The following is a 13,847-nucleotide window of genomic DNA, read 5'->3' as shown; positions in this document are numbered from 1 at the left end:
TCTCTAAAGGTATTGTTCAACTTCAACTGATGCTCCTGGCAATTTTCCCAGGGAATTCAATGAACATTGGACGATGCCTTGCCATGGAATAATGACAAAAAGCCCAGTCTCATAACATAGCCATGTCTAAGCAGCAGCAACTCATTGCCTATTAACTAGCTTTTCTGATATATTCCTCCTCCTAACATAATTTTTTTTATCTACTGCCAACAGTTTAAAAAGTCTTAAGTACAAACCATCACATGCCAGAGCTTCTACGGTCATTAATTACAACAGAAATTGACTGCATAGATTTCCTGGTTGACAAATCCAAATCAAATGAAATTTAGGAATTTCTTAAAAAAAATTTAAAAAAAAAAATCAAGTGATCAACCAGAAAATCCTCCCGATCTACCCTAAGGCCATTATCACTTTGAGCTAAAGCACAAGTGTATTTATTTTAGTTATCTTATAGATTGTACACATGAAAACAAACTGATTGGGGAATAACCAAAGTTCCTTCTATCCCACAGTAAGTACTGACTCACACACACCAGGCAGCAGATCACAGACCTTGTCACTGAGAAAAAGTAAGGAAAACATACCATGCTCCCTGAAAAGACAACACCCTTAAATTCAACTCGACATGGGAATGCTGTGCTGTTAGGGATACAGCATGTAGGTGTTACTGACACAAGTTTGAAATGTGCCCTGGGATTCAAAAGCTAAAATGAGCACCTAAAAACAAATGTAAAATAATTTCACTTCTCTAGACAGAACAGAATCATAACACAACCTTATTTAGACTGGCCAAGACTGCAACCTCATGTCTGAAATTATTTGAATATTTAAAGTGGGTGTGATGCAAATTATTATCTCAGAACTACAGTTTCCAGAGCCAAACAGAAACTCTGTTTCTCCAATTAGGTTTTGAATGTGTTTGAAATCTCACATGTACTGTGTTTGTAATCTCACATGGGCTTCATGAATGACAGAAATATCACAATGAAGAAATCATGGCTGCTTAAGGCCAAATTCACAGAAGAAAGACCAAAGCTCTGTTGAAGCCACCCTGCCTCTGACACCAGCCAACAGCCCAGTAAAGCCCCTGGGAACATAGCAAAGCACTTCCCAAAATACTGAGGCTGACCCGAGAAATTTTTGACACATGAAGTTATGTTTTAAGTACAAAGGACCTGATATCTTTGTATTTAACATCTCTAGAAGACTTTAATTCAATAAATGCTCTCAAACAGAATACTCTGTGGTAAGGAGTTTCTCAAATCCTCTGAAAATTATCACCTTATCTCAAATTAAGTTTGTCACTCACTCATACAGGTCTGAAAACCTGATTGATTCAACAAGATTGTATTTTATTGAATATGTGAGAAGAGAATTCACATGCTCTATTTTGGGGTGCCTACAGTTATTACAGGCAAACGGGAAGCTCCTGTGCTCTTCAGTCTCACCCCACAGCACTAGTTCTACCCTGCATTTTCAAGATCAGACACATGGACTACCGCATCCTGAAGAATAGTTATTTACAGTACAAAGCCTTTATATTTTTGGCCGTTCTGCTGTCAATCAGCAAGTGAATACCACTTATTTTCATAACGTGGACAAAATGTGTTATTTAAGTACATCCTTTTTAAATTCTCTACCACCAACCATTTCTCTAACAGAAATATTATACTTTGTAACATGCAAATATTAAAATGCAGTGTAAGTTGAGTCATATTCATTGGAGGCTGGCCAACCTCAGCACATTTCATTATTTAATAATAAAATAGGCTAGTGTAAAAATATGTAAACTAGCTTCCATCCTGCTTTAATACTCACTTAACACAAGCAGAAAGTGAATATAATTGTTTAAATATTAAACATAACATTTCTTCTTTTGATTATTAAAGTATTATTAAAGCATTATTAAAGCTAAATGAAAATGTGTTTGAAACCTCCTTCCTCTGAAGCCTTACAGGTCACTTATCACTAATATTTTGTCCCTCTGGCTGGCTTCTTTAGGGGATCTCAAAGCTCTTTATGACTCACAGAATGACATGCCCAACTACACCTTTGTGAAGAAGCAACTACTGTCACACAAAACAACTGAGGGAATGAAAGTTTGAGCTGATGACGGTCATATTCAAGAAGTAAGAGATGGCTGTGGGAAGAAAACTGAGGAGTCCCGACTCTCAGACATTAAACTTCACCGTAAGACCAGCAGTAACTTGCAGCTATCCACCCACCACTAAACTCCAGCCAGCAAGTTGAAATTTAAGACTACCTAACAATACCATACAGCAAGGAGGAATTATCCTTATGTGTGTTTCCAGAACACTGGGTCATACACCACGAGACAAGCCTTCTGCTGAATGTCACTGAGAAAGGTCAGCAAGGATGTTCTTACTACATATGCTGGAAGGATGGAGCGTATCAAATTATTGAATTTTGTGTAGTGTCCCACTTACTTTGACAAACTGATACTGCACAGGGCATAACGTCATTAGGTGATTAAAACACAAGAGCACTCAGCTTCCCACCTCCTTTCACACCAAGAGCCCGCAAGTGCTACTGCAGCAGGTTCAAAACTGGGAAAAGTTGCGGGTGCAGAGGCAGTACGGGCCCAGAACCATAAACCACCGACCTCCTCCTCTCACCAGGAACTCCCACCCTGGCGGTGACCAGAAATAAGGTCCATAGTGCCCCTGAGAGAACCCACATTCCACCCAGCAGTTTGAGCACTAGCAACAACCCAAACCTGCATGTGACCTCCCAGCACCTTGTCCCCCGTCCTCTGGCCCCAACAGAAAAAGGACTCCAAGTTAAGCTGTACTGACCGGAAAGGAACATGATACTATCAGGAAAGTATGATATACTTCCACTTTTCAGCTGGTACTGCTTTTCAAAATAACTAACACTGAGCTTTCCTCATTGAGCCAAATATATTAAAACCTCAGTAACCATGGTAGGAAATATGTGTTTTGTCACACACGCTCTTTAATGTGACAAAAATACAAATTTATGTTTTCTTTCATACAAATACCTAATGAGGTTTGAATAAAATAAAATCGGCACATTGCCATGTGGAAATTAATTTTAAAGAACTGTTTATCAATTTAATTCCACTGATAGTAACAGACAGATTTATGAGGCAATTAACTAAATATTTGTTTTTTTCACATTTCAATTCATTATAGTAAATTAACAATTTTCCACTTGAAAGTCTTGCTACACTAAAAGCCTGGGAAAAAAAAAGTGTATGTTACTGTCGGTCTAGGAAGGATTCTCTGATTTTTACAAGTGTGTATTATTCTCCTCACATTAACTTTACATACTGTATGTAATTCAACCCCCCCCCCCAACATCCCTGTATTATCCCAGAACCTGTCATTCTTTAAATGCCAGATTCAAGCAACCAGACATAAATAAAGAATAATTACAGTTCTGAAGCCAATGTAACATCTGTTCAAGCAAACAATCCTACAGAGTGGATTTTACAGCCACAAAACACCCACCTCTGGTTAAAACAAGCCCGAGAGACAAAACCAAGGGCCTTGACAGACCCAGGCTGGCCTCCTGAGCCACAGATGCCCACATCATACAACATGCCCTAAAAGAGCTGATAGGAGGAACAAAACAAACCAAGTGTAACATTAGGTTAAACACTGAGTACAGTTCCCACAAGAAGGGTCAACCTTTACTCTACGTTAGCTCATCTCCATGGCCAAATGCAGCTCTGCCGTGCATCGGCCAGGAGAGCGCAGCGCCTGGCGCTAACGGCCTCCACCACAACAGGCGTTTCATGAGCTGTGAGCCCCATGACTGCACACAAACAGCCACGCTGCACAGCAACCTTTATTATTATTATATTTTTTAAACAACTTAATGATTTCAGCTTCAAGGAGGTCATCTGGCTACAGCCATGTGGATCTCTTCACCACTGCAGGTCAAGTATTAAACACATTAAGCAGCAGTCAGAAGACAGAACTACAGCTTTATATTCTTTCAACTGGTGTCGTACCAAATTAATATCAGGAGGAATATACTCTATAAATACAAAAAAATCTGCTTATGTGAATCCTTGGATTCTTTTCTCCCCTGTTTCATTTTTTTTCACTACCTGAACAGAAACAGTCTTGGTCCCTCCATACCTAAGCCTGCCCTTATGGAGAGCAGGTCTATCAACACTTACTGACCTCATAGGCTCCTGCCAAGTCAACTTGTCAAGGACAAACCCTCCTGAGGACACCGTACCAATTACATTCCTCAGTTCTGCACAGATTCCGGTTAAGCATTTCCTTGAATAAAAGCCGTTTGCCCACCTTTTAAAAATCATCCTGTTAATTCACTGGATTACAGCACAATCATATCAGAGCATTAGTCTAAATAGGATTTTGTAGACAGATCTGATCTAGAAGATTTAATATTTTACAGGCTTTCATCTCATAACGCTGACAGAAATCACCAGGCAAAGGGAGAAGACTGGACTGCCTACCACACTGAATGATGAGAACCTGTGATTCATCTGATAAATCCCTCATTTTTTCCACTGTTAATATTTACATATTTGGTACCAACAACAGGGAACAAAGGCTCTCCTGACAACTATTCATTCAAAACAATTTGAAAATACTAGGTAAGCCGTTAATTGCCATTAGCAACATGCATCCCAAATTAACAAACCAAGGCACGGAGAGATTAAAGGACTTGCTCATGGCCACAGGATGAACCAGTGGCAGAAGCAGTAGTGGAACCAGTTTCCATCACCCATGTCTTGGTCCCGTTATCTACAACCGGTTTAACCTCCATTTTTAATGGTAAGGAGCTACTATGAGAGCATCTCTATTTGCACTACCTACCAGAAAATATAACCCCCATGTACCACATGGTAAGGGCTAAAACCTAAACTGAATGTTACCATTAATACACTACTTATAGTGTTTGTCTCTTCCTATTCGTAATAGCACCACAGCCACCACCGGCAAAGATTTCAATTTTAACACTCAAGAGTGTTAAATTATCAAATCAGTAAAGTACTGACAAATGGTAAAGTACTCCAGGCATTATTCTTGATAAACGCTCCATATATTGTTATTTATCAAGTTCTTAAGCATGTACATCATCCTATCAGTCTACCAGGCTAAAACAGATCAAATCTAAGCACAATATTTGAGTGTTAATAAAAATTGAGAGAGCAAACTGGACTAAATTTCATCCTTTTTAGGTTAAAAAAAAAAAAGTTAATCGGTACAGGGCATTTTCTGGAGACTAAAGATTCTAATGATGGGCTGGGATAGATGGACCCCACTTGTACTTTGGGTTATCAACTCCTCCCCCATCCAATCATTAATTCTGCAAGGAAATACCTTTTGCTTCAAAAACTTTTGCTTAAATAGATCACTAGTGAGAGAGAAAAAGAAAAAAAAGGAGATAAAAAAAATCAGACCATTAGAAATAAACTACTGTAAAGCCTCTGAGTTGCATCTGCCATAATTTGTACCTAAAGACTTTACAAGTGACTTGCAAAGGCCTTTTTAATTGTATTTCTGATGACTCCTTTTTCCTTTAGCATGGTAGTAGAGGCAGCTAGTGGGCAAAATTTGTGCAGCTCCCCATAAGCTTGCAGAGAATTTTTGGAAAGGTTCTTTAAGATGCCTTCCAAGAGCTGTCATACATTAAAAAGTGCAGGATACTGATCCTAATGAAGAGCTGCTTTTTAACAGTGTGAACTTCTGAAACATGAAAAGGCATTAGGCCCCTGTTTTATCTTGAGGGGAAAGGAAAGACAGGAGAGAAGCAGAACAACAAGCTTTTAACCCCTTTTTAAATAGCAAAAAGAAATTTAAAGAGCATAAGACCAACTCCTTATTTTGTTTGTAAGACACATTTAATATCAAGATGCTGTGGAGAGGCCCTGTATCACTCAAGTTTCATTATCATTACAAAATATAGCAGAATGTCTTTACTCAGGAGTTCATTATCATAAATAATTAAAACTATCTTCGTAGTATGACATAAACGAACAAAATACATTCTAGGATGCATTGGTTCTAGGTTTTAGAGTTGTTTGCTGGCTCCTACATCAGAAAATCCTGGAGTTTGAAATCACTTTCCTGATCATTAGTCTGAATCAGCAAAACCTTACTGCAGCTGGCTCAGATGACTTGTTCTGTCAAAAACAGGACCACCTCTTTAGCAGCTGCATATGCAACATCTGTTTTTTCGATAAATCAGAGTATATGATGTGCAAAATTTTAAAACAAAATCAACGCACAGGATTGATTAGTGGGGGGGAAAAAAAAAAGGAGAAAAAATGCTAGCTCTAAAATTAAAAAGATTGTCTGATTTCTAATTACAAAAACATGCTAACGATTAAATCTCCACAATACTCACGTTAGCAATACACTGTTCTCATACACTTGAAAGTGTTGGGCACACTCCTGTTCTTTGAAGTTTTGCTTTGTTCCTTTGACTTATTTTACGCAGGTCAAAGATCACCACCACGGCACATACCTGTCACTGAAGGATAATAACGCTACAACTCAGTTTGGAAGCAGGCTAGGCTGGCACGGTAAACTACCAACAGACATCAATCTTACTGTTCTTCAAGACCATGCAGTTCAGCGCCTGGAGGTTCGAACTCAGAACTAATGATAGTTACTAGTTTCTGCATCTTGATGCACCAGGTTAGGTGTCTCTTCCTTTGAGCAGCCTGTCCCTATGGACAAGCAAAACATGCCAGGAAAGCAAATTATCCTGCTAATCCAGCAAACACTGACAGGACCCTACTGGAGAGCAGTAGGATTATAAGGAAGCATGCAGAGACCTATGGCAGGGAAAATAAAAAAAAAAAATAAATCTTTCCAGCAAAGAGACTATGAAAACAGAACAGTCATCAGCACTTGAGTAATAATCATAATCTGTGAGAACTAGAAATACTATTATTTGTGCAGTAGCACAAGGAAGTGAAATATTAGACTGTACCTATTGTCAGCTAAGTAACTGCTAAGCACCAGACAACAGGCAGGTCACAATATAATCCCTCACTCATCAAATAGAAGTTTTCTTAATGTATAACCTGACCATGATAAACTGCAAGTTGAATAGTTTTTCTTTTGACCTAAGGAAACAGCATCCAATACAAATACTTAATGCATTTAACTGCCAGTCCTTTGCATACAGCAAGTCCAATTAGACAAACCCAAGGGGGTATGGTACCTGATGAATTTCCAATCTCTGATTTACACTTACAAATAAATGAAACCTACATATGCCTATAACAAAAAGCAGCCATATTCCTGCCTCTAAATGAAACTCATCTTCCATGCCAAACATAAGAATTTTACACATTAGGACAATGGTCTTTCTTAGTGCCAAAAGCAATGGGAAGAGAGGTGATGGTTACATTGAAGTGTTCATACCTTCACTTATCAATACAAGCAAAAAGGATGTCTTTGCTGAGGGTCTGTTTTTTTAAACTGAACCAGATTTCAGAGCAGGTATAGTTGTGTAGATGTGTTTACACTGCACCAGTTTCTTAAAAGCCCCAAGCTTACACTTCCCACCACCTGGGCTATCAGAAGGGGAAATTAAAAAGAAACATATCATGTCAAAATCATATGTGTAACTGCCTGAGAAACCCAGGAGGCAAACAGGTATCTTTTGTGTTGAAACTGTTGCAGCATTTTAAAGAAAGGAGAGGAAAAGCAGCTTACAGATGAAGCAATGCGTTTAACGTGTTATAATTTTCTCATACAGTATGGAAACGGAAATTGTTAAACCTACAAGAATATATTTGTTTCTAGGTCCATTGGGTCATCTCATCCAGGTGCCTAAAGACAAGTGCACATTCCAATGTGCAACTTTTATTCATTCTATCCCAAGCACAGCTCAGTCTTACGGATCAGTTTTCCCTCTTTGAGCACCAGAATGAAATCCCTTCAAAATGAAGTAGAAGCTCTGTGCTGACCTCAGCAAACACTAAATTAGGCACTAGTGCATTCGAATGATGACTTTACTTTGCAAACAGATAGATAGTATTTATCAAAATCACATCAAAATACATAATGTAACACTAGCATAAATTATTTTTAAAAATATACACAAATAGAGTACCTTCTTTACATAGCTATTGCCACTGTATCACCATTAAGAAAGGGGAAATCTCTTCACAGCACCCATGTTTCCCTTGGGAAACTCTGCTCAGAGAAGCACTCTCGGGAGCCAGCTACAGCTGTGTTACAATAAAGAAACAATGTACGTTTTCATATTTATAATAAAAAGAAAGTTTGCACTTAAAATGCAGAACTGGTGAGAGAGAAAAATATTAACATATGTCAGATTTTTTTTAAATGGGAAACTCTGAACAGAGCCATCATCAGCTATTCTGTAATCACAGCACATAACAGCTCAAAATCACTACTGAAGGTGCACAAACAAACAAAAAGTAACTCTGAAATTATTACAGGCAGTTTGATGCCCAGTAATACAGCTGACCTCAGAATCAAACACGCTGCTGGTCTGTTAGGGCACAAGATGAAATGCCCTACAGGAGTTGAAATTCCAATCCTAGCTCAGGAGTTTTTCTTAATATCAAAGTACCTTCTTAGGAAAGCAAATGAAGTACATTACCTCTGGTAATGGTAACCATTTACTCCTTGAAAAGCCTTGGGAGAGCTCTCACACAGGGTAGCCTATGTTTTATTAAATCCTTTTGCATACTTTTATTTTCAGGTCATATAACCTGAAGGACAAAGGATTCGTTTAAACTTTTTAAAGCATTCTGATTTTATCAAGGATTAGTTTTTCTGAGTCTTCAATAATTCAGGCTTCATCCTAACAATGCACCACATTTAAATGTGAGCAGCCTCAAAGCAGAACATATTTACAACATATTTCTACTGAATCCCAAACGCTCAGCACAAACCAACCACCGGCAATACAATCGATATGAAGACCTCACTAAAATCTTCAATTATTCATATTTGTTTTTTATACTAAATAGAAGCACAATATAATAAAAACTTATTTAATGGTACGGCATGAGAACATAGTCACACCTGCCTATAGGTAGCTACTCTTCTACTTAGAAAATGAAAAACAAAGATGGAGACAAGTGTTCCCATTTAACTCACTGTCTTACAGTTATATCAAATAATAAACTATTACTGCCTTGTGCCCTGAAGTTGTCCATAAAAAACATATTAATAGGTCACTTAGGCTGCACATACAGATGCCTTGTTTTGCACAAGTAAATCAATGGTCCATTACAGGTATTTAAAGTAACAAATTATATGTATATTATTTTAAAATAATGAAAATCATGCAGTTAATGTCCTTCTACTGGGAACCTCTCACACACATTTTAATGTTTATTTCTGCATTATACAAAGCAAATGTAGAAACTTTAGCCCAGACTTTCAGTAGGATGACAGGTCATGAGACCTGACCCACACAGGTCAACACTGGGACATGTTGGGAAATACGACAGAGGGATCAAGAAGGAAAAGCAACTACAGGTTTAGTTTGAATTTCTGCCTGACTACTAAAAAGACAAGACTTCTCAGAAAAGTGATGCTTGACATACAGGCATGAATTCCTCTTCATTTGCCAGATGAAACACACTGCTTTGTTTTTCTTCTTCATCATGATGTACCTCTCAGTCTTTTTGAGAGGAATTAACAATTCCTGATACCAATCTGCCCAATCAAACCCAAGTGGGCCACCTCTGCTGAGCTGGTTGATTCTCTACCTCCTTTAACACTTGGAAAGGATTCAGACAAGAGCTACAAGAGCTATTAGAGTGCCTGGAAAAACTTGCCTTACAAGGACAGACTACAGCTCAGTCTATTTAGTTCATAAAGGAGGTTAAGAAGCAACCTGATCACAGCCTGTGAATACTTACACAGGGAAAAGATTGCTGAGAGCAGATGGATACTTAATCTAGCAGAAAAAGGTGTAACAAGATCCAGTGCTTGGAAGCTAAAGCCAGTCAAATTCAAACGAGTTTATGCAGCATCAATTTTCAACAATAACAAAAAAATAGTTATTTTAGCAACTTAACTAGAAAAGCAGGGGATTCACTGCATTGAAGACTTTCTCGAAGACATGTTACAGCACGGGGGTTTGGTGTAGCCCTGGCAGGAGGGTTGACATGGAGCCTTGGGCAGCCTCGCAGCACCGCTCTCCTCTGTCCTCATTCCCCACTCCAGGTGCTGAGAGAGAGGAACCCGTTCATGAATGGCCTCTTCTGACCCCATGATACTCAGCATGGGAAGACACCAAAACTGCAGGATCAGAAGTTTCCAGCCTATGTCATAAAACTCAGCCTAGCAGACATAAAGGATGCAAAGTGACGTGCCTGAATCCATCACTGTTATACTGGTCCACAAGACAGGAGTTATTCATATACATTCTGACCCACCAAAATATGTTGGGCCATCCTGCTGCCTTTCCCCACACAGCCTCTTCTGCCTGAGGCCTTGAGGAAAAGCTTTACACCCCATTGCATCCTTCTCAGCAAGGACTGGAGTGACTTGTTTCAGACAGCAATGCAATAGTTAAATATTACTGAGTTGCTAGGAAAAAAATATCATCAAACCTGTTTATATCTTACTGTATTTCCTTCCCATTCAAACAGTATTATGCTGCATACCATTTCATCACTTCACAATGCCACAAACTACCTTTTAATGCAAAACAAAGCTTTTCAATGTAAAGCCCCATATCGTAATCCAGAAGAACGTTTCTTATCTATTTTGACAGCAAATCTTTAGCGGCAACCACATGTTATTGTATTTTACGGATTGAGACTTTTGTATGAACATGCTGATTGTCTCCTTGAGACATACATAATCAGCATTTTGTGCCAAGAAACACTTAAGCCAACAGAGACTTATACCACTCTGAAATGTTGTTGGAATTGAAAATGTATATTTTGGCTTATTTCCTTAAGCCTGCAATAGCAGGAATTTCTTAGGGTTTTTTTATTTTTTTATTTTTAACTTCATTCTCTTCTCAAACTCTCAGAGATTGAACAAAAAGTCAAAACACATGTTCTGAAAGAAAGCAGCAATACCAATAAAATAATTCATTCTGATACACTAGTGCTACCTAATATGGAACCCTCCTGGAATACGGGCATCTGCCTCCAAACCTGCATTCACTTGTGGCTCTGTCCATGCCTATGAGCTGTCTGCTCGGGAGCCAGCAGCTGTTAAAGTGGAAGGAAAGCATTTTTTTACATAAGTGAGTGGGTGACTATGGATCTTATACATCAGAAATGCAGCAAACATAAAACCAAACGTATGTCTGTTTCAACAGTTCCCAAACTCAGTTCACTGCTCAGAGGAGCTCCAGGAGTAACGTGTTCAGTATTCAAAGAGCATCCTGTCACATTTGCTGCAACAGATATTTTTAACTCCCTTTTGCTCCATATGTAGAATGTGCAAATACAGAAAAGAATGTCTTAATTGGTCCTGCTTTATATAAATGAATAACGGGCTATATGGGTTGAAGTGAATGCCATATTTATCTCTCCACTGAGTAAAGACATGATGATTCAGAAACAGTGAAGCCAAGAGGATTCAGAGCCCTACTCACAAGTGGAATATACATCTCCTGTCAATACATTATGTATTCCATTTCTGCTACAGCCCCCTAAAGGCACAAGTAGAAAAAGAGAGGCAAAATCTATAGTTTTATTTCTGCTCAACATACATTCATGGATGTGGGGGGGGTTTATTGCTTTCAAGACTGACTAATCAGCTCTCTAAAGCCCCTTTTTTTAACTAAGTTTTTGTAAATACTAAACTCTCCAGTGTTAATTTCATCATTTGACATTACCATTGTTGAAAGACATTTGATATTCTTAGGAAACAGAGCCACAAATAACAAGAAAGGCCTGAACTTGCCCTTACTCACAGGAGCAATCCCACTCAAGCCAACAGCTGTACTGGGCAGCTGCAGCATCTTTACAGTTAAGCAGGGACACAGCTCAGCAGGCTCTGAAAAGCATGTAAGCAAAACAATTCTGAAATAACTGTATTTTTTTCCTGCTTACATGATTCCACATATGACTAGCGATTTAAAACTATGTAATCAGAATATGAAAACTTATTTTTAATCCTCCTCTCAAAAATACAAGCATCACCAAAGATCTCCAAGAAAAATACAAAATAGGATGTGCAAGACTGGGCTGATATTTTGATTCTGGAAACTGATATTTTCAAGTGCTGCTGGTCTGGTTGGATTTTATAATCACACTAGCAGAAAACAAGTCTCCTCTGCACTCACCCCGCCAGGCAGAGAATCACTTTTAGGGCTGGTGGAAAAGTGGAACATCTCATTTCCATTAATCTGGCTCGTGGCTTCAGATTCATAGATGGCATTAGCAGAGCACCGCTTTCAGCCGGAGTGGAAGTTCAGCCTTGTGTTTAACTCTGCATTAACTTGAGCATGACAGAGTAAAAATGCAGGAAGAACGGAAATAAAAAAATCATCTGGTAATATTTTTTTCAGCAGAAGGAAAAGCTTTACAAAATGTATAGGTTCAGTTATTCCCAAAGCAGTGTTTTGTTAGCAGCACAGTTCTGCATACAGTGCCATGGCTGGAGGAACTGCCTTGCCCACGGCAAGTAAAGTAAAGCCTCAGGCACATGTAATTTAAAATTCATTTCTACTCTAGCATACAGCTTCAGACCAGCACCTATTTTTATTTTATAAATACAGCTCTCTCAATTTGCATTCCTGTGGTCCCTAGGAGCTAATGCTGAAACCATCTTATGTTCTAGATGCGTTTTAGAAAATAATACACACTTGTGTCTTAAAAATCCATCAGCACCGGTCGCAAAGGATCCCTCTGTGTTCTCACATCGGTCCGAGCCCACAGTCATTTCCTTCTGGACACCGTGAAGTGCCTCCTACTAGAAAGCAGCATTGCTGGCAGAAAGTATTCATCAAATTGTGCCCAAGCCAATAAAACACGGCCCTTACAATGTACAGTTTAAACACTCTTAATTAAAAGGAAAAGAAGGCTCCCCAAACTTCAATTTCTGATGCCATGAACAGTTACCAAAGGTGAAATCACATGTGGTATTTGGGAGTACCACAGAAAAACACTTCATTTTTTGAAACCTTGAAAGTATAGCTACTATCACAGAATCTGTACGGAAACCTGCAGTTATTGGATCAGGGACTAATAACAAATATTTTGCCATCTACTAGAAAACTGTTTAGGACAATTAGTCACAGGTAGATACCTTAAATAGCTCAAAAATTAATTTGGGTTTTCATCTGAACAAAAGCTTTAAGAAACTACAAATTGGGATTTCAAGGAGAAAGCTCATCCATCTAGTATCTACTAGAAGCTGGCTTGTTGTATAAACCAAAAAAAAAAATCACATAAATGAAAAGGACAAGGTATCAAAGAATTTACTGTATCCCAAGGACTTGGACATGACAGTGAAGATTTGGATAAGTCCTTAATTGGTTTATTCAGCTACAGCTCAGATACCAAATAGTTTCAACTCCACTTAATATGACCAGCTCTGTTGGACATGTTCTCATCAAGCATGCACTAGCATGAAATGTCTTTGACATACAAAAAACCCCTGTGTACTAACCCAAGGAGTGGTTGGCATTCACTAAGTACGAGGCTTTAAAAGTATCTTTTTTCTTTCTATAGCTATGTATTTGCTGAAAGTAAAACATGACTTTGTGGGTTTTAATCCATATTAATTCCCCTGCCTCCATGAAAGTTGAGCATAAATTCAGAGGGTATCAAATTGCTTTACTTCTGAAGAACACGGCAGGAGAGCTCAGATGGAAAGAAGAAGCCAAAAGAAGAAACGGGAGTCAGGAGATTCAGC

At 38.6% G+C, this 13,847-nt stretch overlaps 1 protein-coding gene across 6 annotated transcripts in view; it reads right to left on the bottom strand.

Moving 5' to 3' along the window:
• Positions 1-13,847, bottom strand: part of AFF2 (ALF transcription elongation factor 2) — a 333,925-nt gene that overhangs the window by 257,990 nt on the left and 62,088 nt on the right. The window lies entirely within an intron of this gene.

This window comes from Columba livia, chromosome 12 (assembly GCF_036013475.1).
Source record: "Columba livia isolate bColLiv1 breed racing homer chromosome 12, bColLiv1.pat.W.v2, whole genome shotgun sequence".
NCBI classification, from domain to species: domain Eukaryota; kingdom Metazoa; phylum Chordata; class Aves; order Columbiformes; family Columbidae; genus Columba; species Columba livia.
This window is presented reverse-complemented; position numbering and strand designations above follow the sequence as displayed.